The sequence below is a fragment of the Sciurus carolinensis genome, chromosome 2 (genome assembly GCF_902686445.1).
Source record: "Sciurus carolinensis chromosome 2, mSciCar1.2, whole genome shotgun sequence".
NCBI lineage: Eukaryota > Metazoa > Chordata > Mammalia > Rodentia > Sciuridae > Sciurus > Sciurus carolinensis.
Genome location: NC_062214.1, coordinates 125,402,872 through 125,419,103, shown reverse-complemented (window position 1 = coordinate 125,419,103; position 16,232 = coordinate 125,402,872). Strand labels below are relative to the sequence as shown.

Below are 16,232 nucleotides of genomic sequence, written 5' to 3'. Positions count from 1 at the left end.
TTGTAAGATTCTCCTTGTTGAAAAATATTTTAATTTATAAGAACTCCTTATGTGAAGCAAGAATCAGAAATAAGACCTACCTAGAGATTTAATAAAAATTAAAAGAATTATGAGTTTGCTTGAAATGCTGTGGGAAAAACAAAATCCCTTTTTTAAAAAAAATATTTTTTTGCAAAATATAAATAATGAGTTGTAGATATCAAAATGTTGCATCCTGAATAGACTAATTGAATAGTAGAGACTGGGAAGGGATTAAAGATTTAACAGTGGGAAGGGAGCATAACCAGATAGATTCACAGCTATATTATGTTTAATCTTTTAATACCAGATAATTTCAAAGTTATTTGAACTATTATAGGTCACAGTAAAAGATAGAAATCTCTGTGATTCATTTTGTGAAACTAACCTAACTTTAACCTAAAATCTTAAAATGAAAGAAAGCACATGCATCAGACTTGCTTTAGAACGTGAGGGAAAATTCTAAATTGCTACTAAATAAGAATCTAGTGTTTATCAAAAGGATAATAAATCTTGATCTATGATCTAAAAGGTTTGAAGAATATAATTGGCTCAATATCAGGAAACCTAGCACCATAATCTATGACAGTTACAACTTAAATTTAAAATTATGTGATCATGTTGATAGATGCTGGAAAGTCATTTGACAAAATTTGCCAGCCATTCTTAATTATAAAATTATAAAAAGAAGAAAAGAAGCAGTCTTAAATAATGAAACCAATTACCAGACACATGAATAAAACTAATTGAAAGTGGTTCCAATTAGAATTAGGAACTAGATGGTCCTTGATATCAACATTGTTATTTGACATTATCTTAAAAAGACTTTCTAGCAAATGTAATAGCACAAAATAAAATAGCTAGTTGAGTCACTAGAAAAGAAGAGATAAACACATTTCTTCAAGTTGGTAATATAATTGTATAAAACTCAAGAGATTTAGTAAAATATCACTAGAATTAATAAGGAAGTAAGCAAATGGGGCAAATAATTTATTCACAGTAAGAACTATAGAAATAAGAACTATAAAATGCTGACATATACATTTAACAAGAAAGGTAAGATATTTATGAAGAAAATAATTTTATGTAAAATTTGAACAACAGGAAAGACATACCATGTTCTTGGGAAGTCTTACATTAAAAAAAAAACTGATTAGGGCGGCAGAAGACTGGCAGGTGTGGAGTGTGGTGGTGTGTGCTATTTGGAGCTCGTTAGAGCTGTGCATTAAGAAAAATAACCATGGGGGCTGGAGTTGTGGTTCAGTGGTAGAGCACTTGCCTGGCATGTGTGAGGTGCTGGGTTCAATTCTCAACACCACATATAAAAATATTAAAAAAAAAGAAAAGCAACCATGGAGAACGGTGAAAACTCAGTGGATTCAAAATCCATTAAAATTTTTGAAACAAAGATCATATATGGAAGCAAATCAATGGTCTCTGGAATATCCTTGGACAATAGTTACAAAATGGATTATCCAGAAATGGGTTTATGTTTAATAATGATCAATAAGAACTTTCATAAAAGCATTGGAATGGCTTGTTGGTCTGGTACAGATGTAGATGGAACAAACCTCAGAGAAACATTCATGAACTTGAAATATGAAATCAGGAATAAAAATGACCTTTCATGTGAAGAAATTGTGGAGTCAATGCACAATGTTGCTAAAGAAGATCCTAGCAAAAGGAGCAGCTTTGTAATTCTAAGCTATGGTGGTAAAGGAATAACTTTTTTTTTTTTTTTTGGTACTACAAATATCACATTTTTTACATTTCTGGGTATTAAATGAAAGCAATATTGGTTAAAGCAAAGGCACCTAATAAATATTTGTTGACTCTCAAATGCATGACTCAAACAAAAATGACAAAGCATCCAAGTGTACGAGTGAAAATTACTTCATAGATCCTTTTTAACAGATAGTATTTCATTCTTAAGAGAACAATTCTTTAACCATTAGCAAAATATTGCATTCAAAATACTTTAAGGCACTGAAATAAATTCATACAACCATATTATCAGTACACTGAAACATCATGAAAATATATAAAATAAGTTTTAGCTTCAATAATGCATAGTAATTTAACCACTAAATCAGAATTTGTAAAATTAGAAATATACTTCTATATATTAGCCCTAATTATTTTCCAAAAATTGATAACGGCTTTGAAACAACTGTTTAGGTAAAACTGTATTCCACACCTAAGATGTCTGCGTATTTTCAAATTTTCCTTCTCTTGGCAAATCCAGTTGTTTCCCATATTCAATCTGCATTGAGTATTTTATGCATTTAGTAACTTTACAACATATAAACATTCAAGTAAAAAGCTTTCTCAGATGATTAACTTTTCCTAAAACATTTGAGATTATTATTCACATTAACACAAGTTTTCACAGTTAAAAAAATGAAGGTTATTGCTGATGATAGGTCTTTATAGGCACCTCTCACTGGGGCGAATGCTACATGCACCCATAAGAAACGTCCATTATATCTTCTGGTTAATGAATTACAAATTGGAAACTCCACAAAGGAGGGTTTTTCTGTAGGTATATGACTTTTTTTTTTTGGTACCAGGGATTGAACCCAAAGGTATTTAACCACTGAGCCACATTTTTTTTTTTTTAATATTTTATTTAGAGACAGGGTCTTGTTGAGTTACTTAGGGCCTCACTAATTTGCTGAGGCTGGCTTTGAACTCTTGATCCTCCTGCCTCAGCCTCCCAAGCTGCTGGGATTAGAGGTGTGCTCCACCACCCTGGTGATATATATATTTAAAACTCTTACTCTGAGAAAGACTGCTTGTACAAACACTTGGGGAGTCATTTATTCATTTTAATTATGCAAATAAAAATACTTCATGATAGGCTTCTATGAAACATCTTACAGAATCCTGATTATATGAACACTCATAAATTATTTTCCATATCTGAAAGAGAAGTTCATTGATTTAACCATTTTTTTTTGAAAGAATGTCATTATTTCTGTCTTACTAGAGAGGACTTGACATTACCGTATGTTACTGACAAACATTTATTTTCTACTATGTACCTGCCCATTTTCTAGGGTAAAGGACAAAAGGAAAAAGGATCTCTTTTCTTCCTCTTTTTCTCATAAAAAGACCTCTGCCGCATGGACAGCTGGGAGCTAGGAAAGGAAGTGTCCTTAAAATAGACCACGAAGAGAAGCCATGCCATGTAGTTATGTAAATACTTCCCTTTTGCTGTTCTGACCCTTTGGGAAAAAGCCTCATTCAAACGTTCCAGCCCTGTCTCATCTGTGTTACAGGAGACAAAGCACAGGATTACATCATGATCTGTTCAGGTTAAAGGGGGATGGGCTCTCTGTAAGAGCAACTGGTGGATGAGGTATAGCAGCTCTTTTTTGAAGTCTTCCACTGTCCATGGTGAAGCAGGCTGGCTTTATTTTCTTAGGGTAGAAGCTTAGTGCAGGATTTCCTGAAGAAAGTGGTACTACCGCCACATCCCTAAACACCACTCAAGATTTCAAAAGCAGTGATTTGGGACCTACCCAAAGGAGAATGCGATGTTTGTGGTAGGTGGTAGGAATGGGCATTACTGAAAAGTCAAATGATTCTTACACTAAAGCTCGAGTATTGTGAACTCTACATTGCTTTAAAGGACTGAATCTTAGAGGATCCACTGGGGGTTCCTGAGACCCATTCAGGGGGTTATAATATCAAAACTTTTTTCTGAGTAATATTAAAGTGTTATGTGCTTCCTCTCTCATGAATGTAGGTGGTGTCTTCTGGGGGTTAGGGTTGTGTGCTACTGCAGCAGTGAACATGGAAGCAGACAGGACAAGCCATCTGGGGTTGGGGATCTGGCTCAGTAGTGGAGTGCTTGCCTGGTATGTGCTTGGGCTTGACTCTAGTAGTATGCCAGGAAACACAAAAACAAAACAAAAAACTCCCCACAACAAAAAAGAATCCATAAGCAAGACAGAAAGGACATTCACAGAAAAAGAAAACAATGTCACTTTTCTTACTTAACCCCTTTTATGTTTTGGAAATTGCTTTTTATTTTATTTTATTTTATATTTTATTTTATTTTATTAAAGAGACAGTCTTACTCTGTTGCCCAGGCTGGATCTGAACTCTTTCTTGAGCAAACCTCCTGCCTCAGCCTCCTGGGTGGCTGGGACTACAGGCACATGCCCAGCCTGAAAGTCATAATTTTTAAGTAAATAGTTTAAAACTAAATTTTTGGAGCCAGAACTGTGGTGCATGCCAGTAGTCACGCCTACTGCGGAAGCTGAGGCAGGAAGAGGTTCCAGAGTTCAAGGTGCCTGGGCAATAGAGCCAGACCCTGTCACAAAAATAAGTTAAAAACTTTGAATTTTTAGTATTATATTGATATATATAATACACATAAAACAAAAGGTCTTGAGATCCAAAGCCTCACAGCCTCCATCTAGCACCCTATGAACATTACTGCTGATATGGGCCACTTAATCCTTGGCATGCTCGACACCTACTTTATTTATTTAACTTTTTTTTTTTTTTTCAGTTGTAGAGGGACCTTTATTTTATTTATTTACATGCGGTGCTGAGGATTGAACCCAATGCTTCACACATGCTAGGCAAGCGCTCTACCACTGAGCTATAGCCCCAGCCCCAATACTTTAATGATTCATTGGCAAAAAAAGCATCTTAAATTTCAAGCCAGGGTGTTTAATCTGATTTAAATTTTGAAGTTTAACTGGTCTTAGTTAAACTCCTAAGATGTCTTGGTGACATTAGAATGTTATAAATAATCTGTTAATGTATGCATAGAGAACCAAAGAAATTAAAAAATTGTACTTCAAGTGATATATTTAAAAACATTCACTAATTAGTAATGTGATAACCTCGTAGCATATTCTGACTGGTGGGAAATAAATGGTTAAATACCTAATTGTTAACTAACAATAAATCCCTAGCTAGGCATGGCAGTACATATCTTAAATCCCAGTGACACAGGAGGATGAGGCAGGGGGCCAGCCTCAGAGACTTAGCAAGACTCTGTCTCAAAATAAAAAATAAAAAGGGCTGGGGATGTGGCTTAGTGTTAAAAAGCCAGGATTTCCCCCCACCAAAAAAAAACAATTCATCCATTCCCAATTAAATAAAAGGTAGGGGGTGCTAGGATATGGCTCAGTAGAGCACTTGCCTAGCATTTAGAGGTACTAGGTTTGATCCCCAGCACTGTAAAAAAGTGAAAGATAAGTAAAAATAAAAAAATACATTTAGAAATACAGAAATGTGAGTGGGTATGTTAACACTGACATTACATTAAGTCATGCAATTTTATTTCTAAATGAAAATACAACTTAGATACTGTAGCCAAATTAATATTTGAGTGTATCCTACCAGCATAGTGAAAACTTAGAACACACTGAGTTTTAAACATACCTATGGTGGAAGGTCTTTCTACCCTTCTGATTATATCTCATTTATAAAATAATTACACTGATGCTTTTAACCTGTTATGTATAGTTTCTTAATATATTGCTATTTAAAAACTCTGAGATAGCTAACATTTAAATAAATACCTGCTATTTAGAAATGTTTCAATGATTAAAACTGTGAACATTTTTTATTCATTTATACCATATTAAGATTCTAAATGATGTAGCTACTTAATATATTATATGTTGATTAACTGGTTTTTGAAATTAAGTATATTTTTCTTTTTGAGTAGCCTTCTGGGAAAAGTACATTAAATATCATTAAATATAGCTTCCAGTCATGTTACTTTCTTAACTTGAAATTATTCAAAAGTCTTCTCCTCAGAAGCAGTAAACAGTGAATCCGACGGGTCCTTCCTCCCATTTTTGCATGTCCACTTCCAACCATCATTTCTCTGTGAAATTTCTACTTTGTCTCTTAAAAATCAATACTATGAAAACTCTCTAAGAGGTCCGGCAGTTTTTTTGAGTCTCTGAATAATTACAGCATTCTGTAAATCTGCTTCTTCTACTGTGAGGGTCTCATCCAGCAATCTGAGGAAAGGAAGAGCTGTCGCCAGGGAAAAGGGAGGACTTCTTTGAGGTCCTTGGTATTTTTCAATGAAGTCTTTGATGTGGCTTACCCTATGAGATGTATTGAATTTCTGAACAATCCTTTTCCCATTGGCTTACCAGATCTGTATTAGTGATGGGTTCCAAGTTGTTCAGTGAAACAGTGGACAGATTATTTTTATTTTCAACTTCAATACTCTTTGCTTAAGGAAACTATCAGCAATGCAAAGAGAGAGCCTACAGAATGGGAGCAAATCTTTGCCACTCATACTTCAGATAGAGCACTAATTTCCAGAATATATAAAGAACTCAAAAAACTCTACACGAAGAATACAAATAACCCAATCAACAAATGGGCTAAGGATATGAACAGACACTTCACAGAAGAAGATCTACAAGCAATCAACAAACATATGAAAAAATGTTCAACATCTTTAGTAATAAGAGAAATGCAAATCAAAACTACACTAAGATTCCATCTCACCCCAATTAGAATGGTGATTATCAAGAATACAAGCAAGAATAGGTGTTGGAGAGGATGTGGGGAGAAAGGTACACTCATACATTGCTGGTGGGGTTGCAAATTAGTGCAGCCACTCTGGAAAGCAGTGTGGAGATCCCTTAGAAAACTTGGAATGGACCTACCATTTGACCCAGGTATCTCACTCCTTGGCCTATACCCAAAGGACTTAAAATCAGCATACTACAGAGACACAGTCACATCAATGTTCATAGCTGCTCAAATCACAATAGCCAGACTGTGGAACCAACCTAGATGCCCTTCAATTGATGAATGGATAAAGAAACTGTGGTATATATATACAATGGAATATTACTCAGCTATAAAGAATAATAAAATTATGGCGTTTGCAGGCAAATGGATGAAATTGGAGAATATCATGTTAAGTGAGATAAGCCAATCTCAAAAATCCAAAAGACAAATGATCTCACTGATAAGCTGATGATGACACAAAATGGGGAGTGAGAGGGGGGCAAGAATGGAGGAAGGAGGGACTCTATAGAGGGAAAAGAGAGGTGGGAGGGGTGGGGGGGGAAGGAAAAAAATAATGGAATGAATCAAACTCATTACTCTATGTAAATGTATGAACATGCAAATGGTATGCTGTTACTCCATGTACAAACAGAAACATGTATACCATTTGTTTACAATAAAAAAAAAAAAAAAAAAAAAAAAACTCTTTTGGTGTGGCACTTCCCAGTCTATGCCCCTGTCCTGAGAAGGGCTGTAACACAGGCTTTGTAGATACACACAGTTCACTTTTCTTGTCTTCAACTTTAACATCCACCTCTTCTTTATCAAAAATTCCTTGTAACTCTGAAGGTAATTCCCCTTTTTTGATAGAGTTCAGAAACTGCTGACTTGCACCATCAGAATAACTTCTAAAATCACCATTGACTGTGAACCCATTTTTCCATAATTTTATACTTACATCTGCCTCTTTCTTCTGTTCAGTGGGGGACCAGCATTTGGCACCAATCTTCTGAGCTTCCTCAGAAAGGCTGTCAACAAAATATTCACAATTTGTTTGTTGATTATCACTAAGAGGTTGATTGTTGGATCCTGTTTCAGAAACCCACTTCTCTTTTACACTTTCGAGATTATCAACTTCTTTCATTCTCTTTGTGTTACTCTGGGCGCGGCCTCGAGGCCCCGTCCTCTATTCGCCCGGGGCCCGCGGGCCCCAAGCTGCCGCTTGGCTGGAGCCCCTCGGAGCCCGAGCGTCGCCGCCCCAACACCCTTTCAGGCTTTTCCGTCGGGTAGCAAGGACCCGGCCCGCCCTCCTCGGTCTCCGCGGGGCGCCGCGGGGGCCAGGAATAACTTTTCAAACAAATGAACCTGTTCACCTGATAGTGTGTACCACCATGCCCACCCTTTAACTCCCCTTGTTATAATAATTTTGGAACGTTTCTGTTTTGCATTTATATTTAAGTATTACCTCTGGAAATGATTTATAGTGTGATATGAGGAAAGGCTACAATAGCATTTTTTAGTCACACAGGTATCCCATTTTCCCCAGCAGCTTTCTCTGGAAAAGGTATCATTCTTCTACTTCCCTGCAGTAAACTCTTGTCATTTATCATTGTTTAGATTGCAAGTGTCTTTTTAAAGGTTCTGTCTTTAGATTAACAGGTCTGTTTATTCATCTTATTCTAAGTTGCACACCGATGCTGTAACTTTGTAACTGGAGCCATGTGTGGCATGACCCTTTGGCTGGTGATGGACTGCATGTACAATGACGGTTATCACACATAGTCTAGGTAGTGTGCCATTTAGGTGTCAGTGCCCTGTATGATGATTGCAAAATAAAGAATCATGTTACAGTTATTTACAGGATTGTCATCTAAAAAAAAAAAAAAAAAAAAAAAAAAAAAAAAAAAAAATTAACAAGTTTCTTCAGAGGAGATTATTGTAGAAGTCTAATGGAAAACCCCAATTTTTCATTATTCAGGCCTGGCGGGGTACAGAACTAGACTGTGGCATTGAGACAGACAGTGATATTAATGATGACATGGCATGCCAGAAAATATCAGAAGAGGCTGACTTCGTATATGCATATTCCACAGCACCAGGTTACTATTCCTGGCGAAATTCCAAGGATGGATCCCTGGTTCATCCGGTCACTTTGTGCAATGCTGAAACTGTAGGCTCATAAACTTGAGTTTATGAATATTCTTACTTGGGTAAAAGGTAGCAACAGAATTTGAGTCCTTTTCCCTTGACTCCACTTTTCATACAAAGAAACAGATTCCATGTATTGTGTCCATGTTCACAAAAGAACTGTATTTTTATCACCAAAGAAATAGTTGATCTTTTTTGTTTGTATGCCAAGTGAGAAAATAATATAAGTAATATTTTATTTCCTCTCTTGCTTAAGTTTTATCTAAAGATAGTACTTTGAAACATGTCGCTTCTGCAGTATAACCACAATGAAGCTATCTCAAACTCAAAATCAGTAGTTGAACTTGAATTTAATTAGGAACAAATTAAAATGGATAATAATGCAATTGTTATGAGAGGAAATTAATGTAAATTTACACCTTTCATAATTAGCAAAATTAAGTGATGTCAATACTATGAATTTCCAATAATTTATGAAGTAAACATTTCAGTAATGATGAATTTTAATATATCTACCACACACTTAAGACTGTACATTCTAGTTTTTGTCAAACTATAGAAATGATGGTGTAGAATCATGGATCTTAGAACCTGGGGACATGGGCATGTTCAAAGGCCTTTATTTAAGAATTGATAAGTGGAAGTCAGCCAACTGCATTTTTATCACTTGCCATAGTTCATGGGTTTGTGCTATTTGTTCTGAGCATGTCTATTGTGGGAAAAAAAAAAAAAAAAAGACATGTTTACTATGAAGAAGGGAACTAAATATTTTAGAGAAAGTCTGAGCAAGCTGAGTTGATTCTGTTAAGACTAACTTACAACATCAACAGAGGGACAGAATCATAACTATAAGGTGCTAAGATCTATCAGGGTATGTTTCTTCTCATTTGTTTTTATGCAAATTGACTGAGATGTATAGATCAACAAAATGTCTAAAGAACTAATATGAAAAAGAATTCAATTTTTGATTGTTAGGATATTTTTTATATGAAGACATGCTACAGGAACATACTAAAATATGATTTGTTTTATAAATAGTGAAAATATAAGGAAAGAACAATAATGATCTGCTGGGCACTCTGTAATTTGAGAGAAGATGGTTTGAGCCTGAGATGCAGCACAGCCTGTTCAATGTAGGCAGAGCCACAGACTCAGCTTCAGAAAAGAACCACTAGCTGACATCTTACATGTACAGGTGTGCATGTGGCAGGTGCTCCTTAAGCATGAATAGTGATGTAAGATGATGAACCAAATCAGAAACTTAGGAAATGGAGATTTTTCCGAAGGTGGTGGGAGTCCCTAATAAAAATCAGAGTAGTCCCTGTGGTAAAATTTGTAGGTATTATTTTCTGAAGTTTACAATCAAAGTAAAATAGTGACAACCTTTTTATGTAGTTACCTGAAATAAAAGGCAGGCACACATGACTTCAGAAGCATCCAGTTGGAGCCTGTCCTGTGCATAGAGGGAAACTGGAGGCCAGGGCTTAGCCCCAGCCAGGGAGGCCAGAATCCTGGCTTCCTCACTCTTGGAGATACTGAGCCATTACCGACTGCACAGTGGGTCTCACTGGCTTTCAGTCAAATATTTCACAAGAGTTTTGTAATGTATAAAGCTGCTCCCCTGCCCACCAGGTACAGCCATTTTGCCCGCCTCCCAACCACTTGTCAATCTGTGAACATCCTAGCTAGCTATTGGTTCATCAGTCAGCTTGCAAGTATTCTTCTCCCATATTGGTCCCCTGTTAGCCCGGCAGAATTCAACTGTTTTACTGTAGCTTCCCCGCCATCTTTTTTCAATTCTTCTGTCTGTCCTCCTCACTTTTCTCTATCCTCCTGGCTTTCCACTCTCTCTAGCGTGCGCCCTTTCTTTTCCTTTCTCTTTTCCTCTCATTTTCTCTCTTACCCTGCAGGGAGACAGTTTGCTTAATAAATTCCCTTATGTGATTTCCGTGTCCGGCGTGGGTCCATGGAAATTCCTTACAAGTTTTCTTTTTGCTCAAAGAAAGGAACTCACATTTTAATTGACAGTTAATTGACAGCTAATTGACTAGATCTGTTGACTTTATCTAAGATAGCATGTAATGGTATCTTAAGGTGTGTTCCTGTGTGACAGTTTTGTAAAAATTTATTATTGCATTTTTATTTCAAAACATAAATTCAAACTTAAAATAAAAAATCCTGATTATTTCAAAAGCAAATCCAATGCAACCACTTTAGAATACTGTGTGTGTGTGTGTGTGTGTGTGTGTGTGTGTGTGTGTTTAAAAACAAAGTTTGAATAAAAGATGAGTGCTTCAGAATAGCAAAGGAATAGTTCAGGAAAATTAAAAAGTAGCAATAATGAGCTTGCCCTCCCATATAGGAATAGCTACACAGCAAAACAGAATGTGTATTGACATAAAGATAGCAAGTGGACTAGTGGAATAAAATGGAGAATCCGAAATACATCCCATTTTGTATGAGACTCAATGTTAGTTTATTAGGCTGGAAAATCCAATATTTAGGTACCAGCAGATTCAGTGTCTGGTGAGGGCTTATCTCTTGCTTCCAAGATGGTGTATTGAAGGTTGTGTCCTCATGTACATGGTAGAAGGGAAGGAAAGGCATAGCCCTTTTATAATGTTGTTAATTAATCCCCTTTTATAATGTTGTTAATTATGTCCAGTCATGAGGACTCTGTCTTCATGATAGAATCACCTCCTATGGCCTCCACTTCTCAATATTGTTTTAAGTTTCAACATAAATTTTGTGGGACACAAACATGCAAGTCATAACTCTAGGTTACAAGACAACTATACTAAGAGCTATTTTTTTTTTTTTTTTTCAAAATCTTTCAGGGACAAGGAAGTATGAGCTTGCCCTCACACATATGAATAGCGACATAGCAAATATTTGGTGGTAGAGCACTTGCCTCACATGTGAGAGTACTCGGGTTTGATTCTCAGCATTGCAAATAAATAAGTAGGAAAGCTTTTTGAACTTTTTTAATTGGCTGATTGGGATACATGCTCAATTCTATAAGCAAAAGACAGAAAAATATAGATTTAATTAAATTTTAAATACTGATATATAAATATTTTTGCTATTTTCTTATCTACCTAATAATATGGAATGAATTGATTCAGGGCTTTGTTTTATTAAAGCATTTATATCAAGGCTCTTTCCTTCAAGGTACTCTGAAATCATTAACTAAAGCTTACAGCTCTTGTCTTCAGTTTTAATCTCTAACCAAGAACAAATTATTGAATATAGAGCTTATATTTTTCTAATTTTATAATCGGAATTATTTTAATATTTCAACATTGAATCTAATCATTTATTGGACTTATGAGTATTTGGAATTCTCACTATCCCTGGCTTATTAAAAATTTAAAAACTGAATTAAGGGGTGGGTTTTGGGTATTCATTGTATTATTTCTTATCTGTATATCTGAACATTCTGTAATGAAAAGTTTGAAAAAATTAAATACATTTATGAAATTACAAGAAATTACAAAATGTAATTTGTAATTTTGAAATATTGCAAAATAATAAAAGAAGGAAAGGGGTCAGTCATGGGAAGGAACCCAATAGCTGCTTGAGTTGCGAACAGGCAACCATTACCCTCTGCTGTTTTTCCTTGTGGAGAGTAGAGACACTCAGTGGTGTGGTGGGAAATATATAGCTTAGATATAATACGGAATGTTCTTCTGAAGGAGACCATGCAGCTTCTTTCCCTGTTCTTAAGAACTTCATAGATGCTCTCTGTAGGATGGTGGCAGTCACCTGAGGCTGTCCTTTGGTTGGAAAGAAAAGAGAACAAACCGGTTCCTCCAACAGACCTGGGGGCTGCTGCAATTCATACACGTTTGCAGAGTTAGTAGGATAGTGCTAGGTAGGAATATAGATTAGGTTCTGCCTGCAATAGACCCATTGGTCTCCACAGGGTTCCCTTTGTGGATTAGCCTCTGCCTTGTATCTCAGAGCAGTTCCTACAGAACTTAGCGCAAGGCAGGAAGAGACCCTGCAGTTCACGAAGCCCAGCTGTTTGTTCTTTTGGGAATTAAGAGTTTATACCAATCTGGCACTTCCAAAAGCATGGGATTTTCCAAGAGAAACAATCTTTATGTCATTAGTTGGGCAAATTTCTGCAACAGTGGAAAGTGATTCATGCAAAAGCTTAGTTGGTATTGATTCTATCCAGAGGCATATTGAGACTATTTAGTCTAGTGGATAGTTTCCAGAGTGCCACACATATAGCACCTCGGGAACAGGCTCTGCACTTTCATCTTGATTTTATTCCTTATTGCCCATTGAATAGCTATGTAACTTTGGAAGCAAGTTCCTTAATGTCTCTGTGACCCAGTTTTCTCCTTAATGGACTGGGTATTATAATAAGAACACCTCTCATAGGGTTTTCTTGGAGGATGAACTAAAATAACATACTGTAAATAGCTTGGAATGGTACATAGTAAGTATTCAGTAACTGTTGACTATTATTATTATTTAGCTTCCTTGCATTTATCTTCTTTTATAAGTCCTGTACTCCTTATTTTCTAGTTACCTTAAATTTCTAAAACACTTCAGCTACTTACTCTTGGAATTTTCTAAGTCACCCAGCTGGAGGGGGTTTCCATGCACCCCAAGAACTTCCTGCTTCTCTAGCCCATTGATATCAAATTGTTAGGTGAGAGAACTCTGACCCTGCTTTTGGGTTCTGCTGGTGAGGGGCAAGTGAATCATACTATGGAGATGACCTTGGAGTTTCTCCTGTGTTCTCTTGGACTCAAAGTGTAACTTGGTAAATGAGATTCACTGACCTCAATTCTAGGCAGTACCGGACACTCTGCTGGATTATCAGAGTAACTTCCCTAACAAGTGCTTGGTATAAGTATTTTTTAGGAGACTTTGTGACACTGTGCATCTAGTACAGATCTGGTATATTTGAATTGCTTTCCAGTTTCTATGAAATTTTGAAATGTGAGGTCCCAAGTATTGACCCAATAAGGAAAACTTTCCCCTCTGTGGAGTGAAGCTACAGAGCTCTTGAGATTTGTCACAACACTGTGCTAACAAGGCCCCAGACACTTCTAATCCCTTGGCTGTTGATTGCTCTAACTTTAAAATTGGAAGTTCCAAATCTCTTGGCTATTGATTTCTCTAAGTTTAGAACTGGAAATTTGCCCTTTTCCCCCAGTTGTAGAGCATACTAACTTTGGATAAATTTTAATGAGCCTTGTTGAAAGTAAAGAAATAATGGCAGGCAAGGCCCTTCCAAGGGCAGGATCAGTGGGGTTAAGGCCATGGGCAGAAGCCATGTGCACTCTTGGGCTATGACGGCCAGGAGTAGACCACTCTCCAGAGCACTACCTGATATCTTATTTACATATTTATATTTGTTTGTCTTTCTTACTAGAGGGAAAATTCCATGAAGGCAGGGACTTTGACTTGTGCATGTCTCTTTTTGTGGTAAAATTTCCTCTCCCACAGTCATTGTATGAAAATGTCCATCTTTTTCTTTTCTGTTAATAGATATTATTTAAAATTTGTCAAGCTGAATGTAAAAATAGCATCTCATTATTGTCTTTTATTTCCTCTATTACTAGTGAGGTTCAGTATCTTTTCATATGTTCATTGGTCATTCATGTGTTTCCTGTCAATTACTTAATTCATATGCTCTTTACATAGATACAACATTTATTTTTCTTCTGGATTCTTTTTCCTTTTCTTTCTTTATTATTATTTTTTCTTCAGACCAGTTCTCACTATGTTGTTCTGCCTCAACCTCCCAAGTAATTGGGATTATATGTGAATGCCACCATGCTTTTCCCTTTCTGATTGCTTAGTATAAATTATTTTCATTGCTTATACAAAAATACCCTTCAATCTTGCAGTCTTCTGTCTGGGAAGGAAATCACTGGGCAAAAATATATGTACAGGTGTTGATCACACATTGTTTATAACATAAAAATATTTGGAAGCAACTTTGAAATCCAACAACAGAGAAGTGGGTGAATTATGGCAGTTCCTCTCAATGGAAGACAGTGCAACAATTAAGAATAATGACGCATTTCTGTAGACTGTATATTTATTGATGTAAAAAGAGATTTAGTTGGGTGCAATGGCGCACACCTGTAAACTCAGCTACTCAGGAGGCTGAGGTAGGATAATTTCCAAGTTTGAGGCAAGTTTCCAAGCTCATGAGCCAGTAGTGAGAACAGGGCATCCTGAAGGACCTTCCTGACTCTTCTTGCACCTGCTCCTAAGAGGTGTTTCTGCACTGGACTGGGTTTGGGGAAATCAGATCAACATCATTGTAGTCTTCCAGAGAAAAGTGACTCTGGGGCAAGCAGGATGAACTTCTAGGGGAATAGGCCCCACTTCTACACAAGGGCTTTCCGGGTCAAGAGTCAGAGATACAGAATCCCTTGGATCAGTGACCGCAGAGTGGGAGCATCAGAGTCCCCTAGGGAATGCCTTTTAATGCAGATTCAATGGTCAGATTTCATCCAGGTTTACTAAAGGGGGAATAGAGCCCAGAAATCTACTTTAAAAAAATAGTTCCAGGTTGTTTTGTTAAGTGAGAAGATTTAGTAACTACTGTACTGCCTCACTTGGACCGTTCTTTAGGAGGGAGGTAGCATCACTTGGTGTTGACACCACGTTCTTTTAATTTAATCACCCAAACGTCTCTTGCATCTTTCTCCACTAGCTACTAGTCAAGTCCAATCTGCCAGTAATTTTGGCTTTGGCGATTGTGGAGCGTCTGAGTGTTCCTGCAGGAAGGGACTCATCTCCCTCCAAGCTGTCCCTCAGAGCAGCCGGAGTGACTGTTTCAATATCAGTCTGATCCTATCACTCTGCCCCTCATCCTGACCAGAGCTCTGTTCCTTCTGCTGCTTTTTAGGATGAACACATTCTTCCCATGACCAGAGGGTCGGTTAGTAGGTGCTTCTCCAGACTTACCTCAGAGCCACCCTCCCTCAGGGGCCTTTGCAGTTGCTGTTCTCCTCAAAGGGGCTCCTCCCTCCCCCATCCCCTGCCTCACCTCAGCCCCCTGCATCAGGCTTCCCCAACCTTCCGTGGGCAGCACTTTTCTGCTCCAAGTTCTCATTGATTTACATAGTTATTAGATTAAGTATGTCTCTCCAAGTAGGCTGGAATTTCCTACAAAGGTGGGGACCATGTTTCTTCATTATTGTAATCCTAGTGCTTGGCCTGTAGTAAGCACTAAATATCTGCCCCCTTTCTCTATATAACAAGGTCCAGAGAAGACACAGGGTCCTGGGGATGGATCAGAGATTTGTACTCTTCCAGGTGTTCTATTGGTTCATGTAGCTCTTTGTCATGACATAGACATGTCGTGTGCCACTCAGTTGTAATTCTGGGCTTACCTGGAGTCAGCCATAACTGTGGGTCATGATTTGAATACTCTTTTGAACACTTGACATATCTCACTTCCCATGACTTGCTCAAAACATTTATTCATGAACTATGTCCCAGATGTGCCCCCTTGTCCTCATGTAGTTTGTTGAAGGAAAGATAGACATTAAACAAGTGACCATAAGTTTAAGAGTTTT

General features: G+C 37.1%; 2 pseudogenes; one reads left to right on the top strand and one right to left on the bottom strand.

Moving 5' to 3' along the window:
• The first annotated feature begins 1,370 nt into the window (after positions 1-1,370).
• On the top strand, positions 1,371-8,862 carry LOC124976551 (caspase-3-like; annotated as a pseudogene).
• On the bottom strand, positions 5,912-7,683 carry LOC124977547 (UBX domain-containing protein 2A-like; annotated as a pseudogene).
• Positions 8,863-16,232: the final 7,370 nt, after the last annotated feature.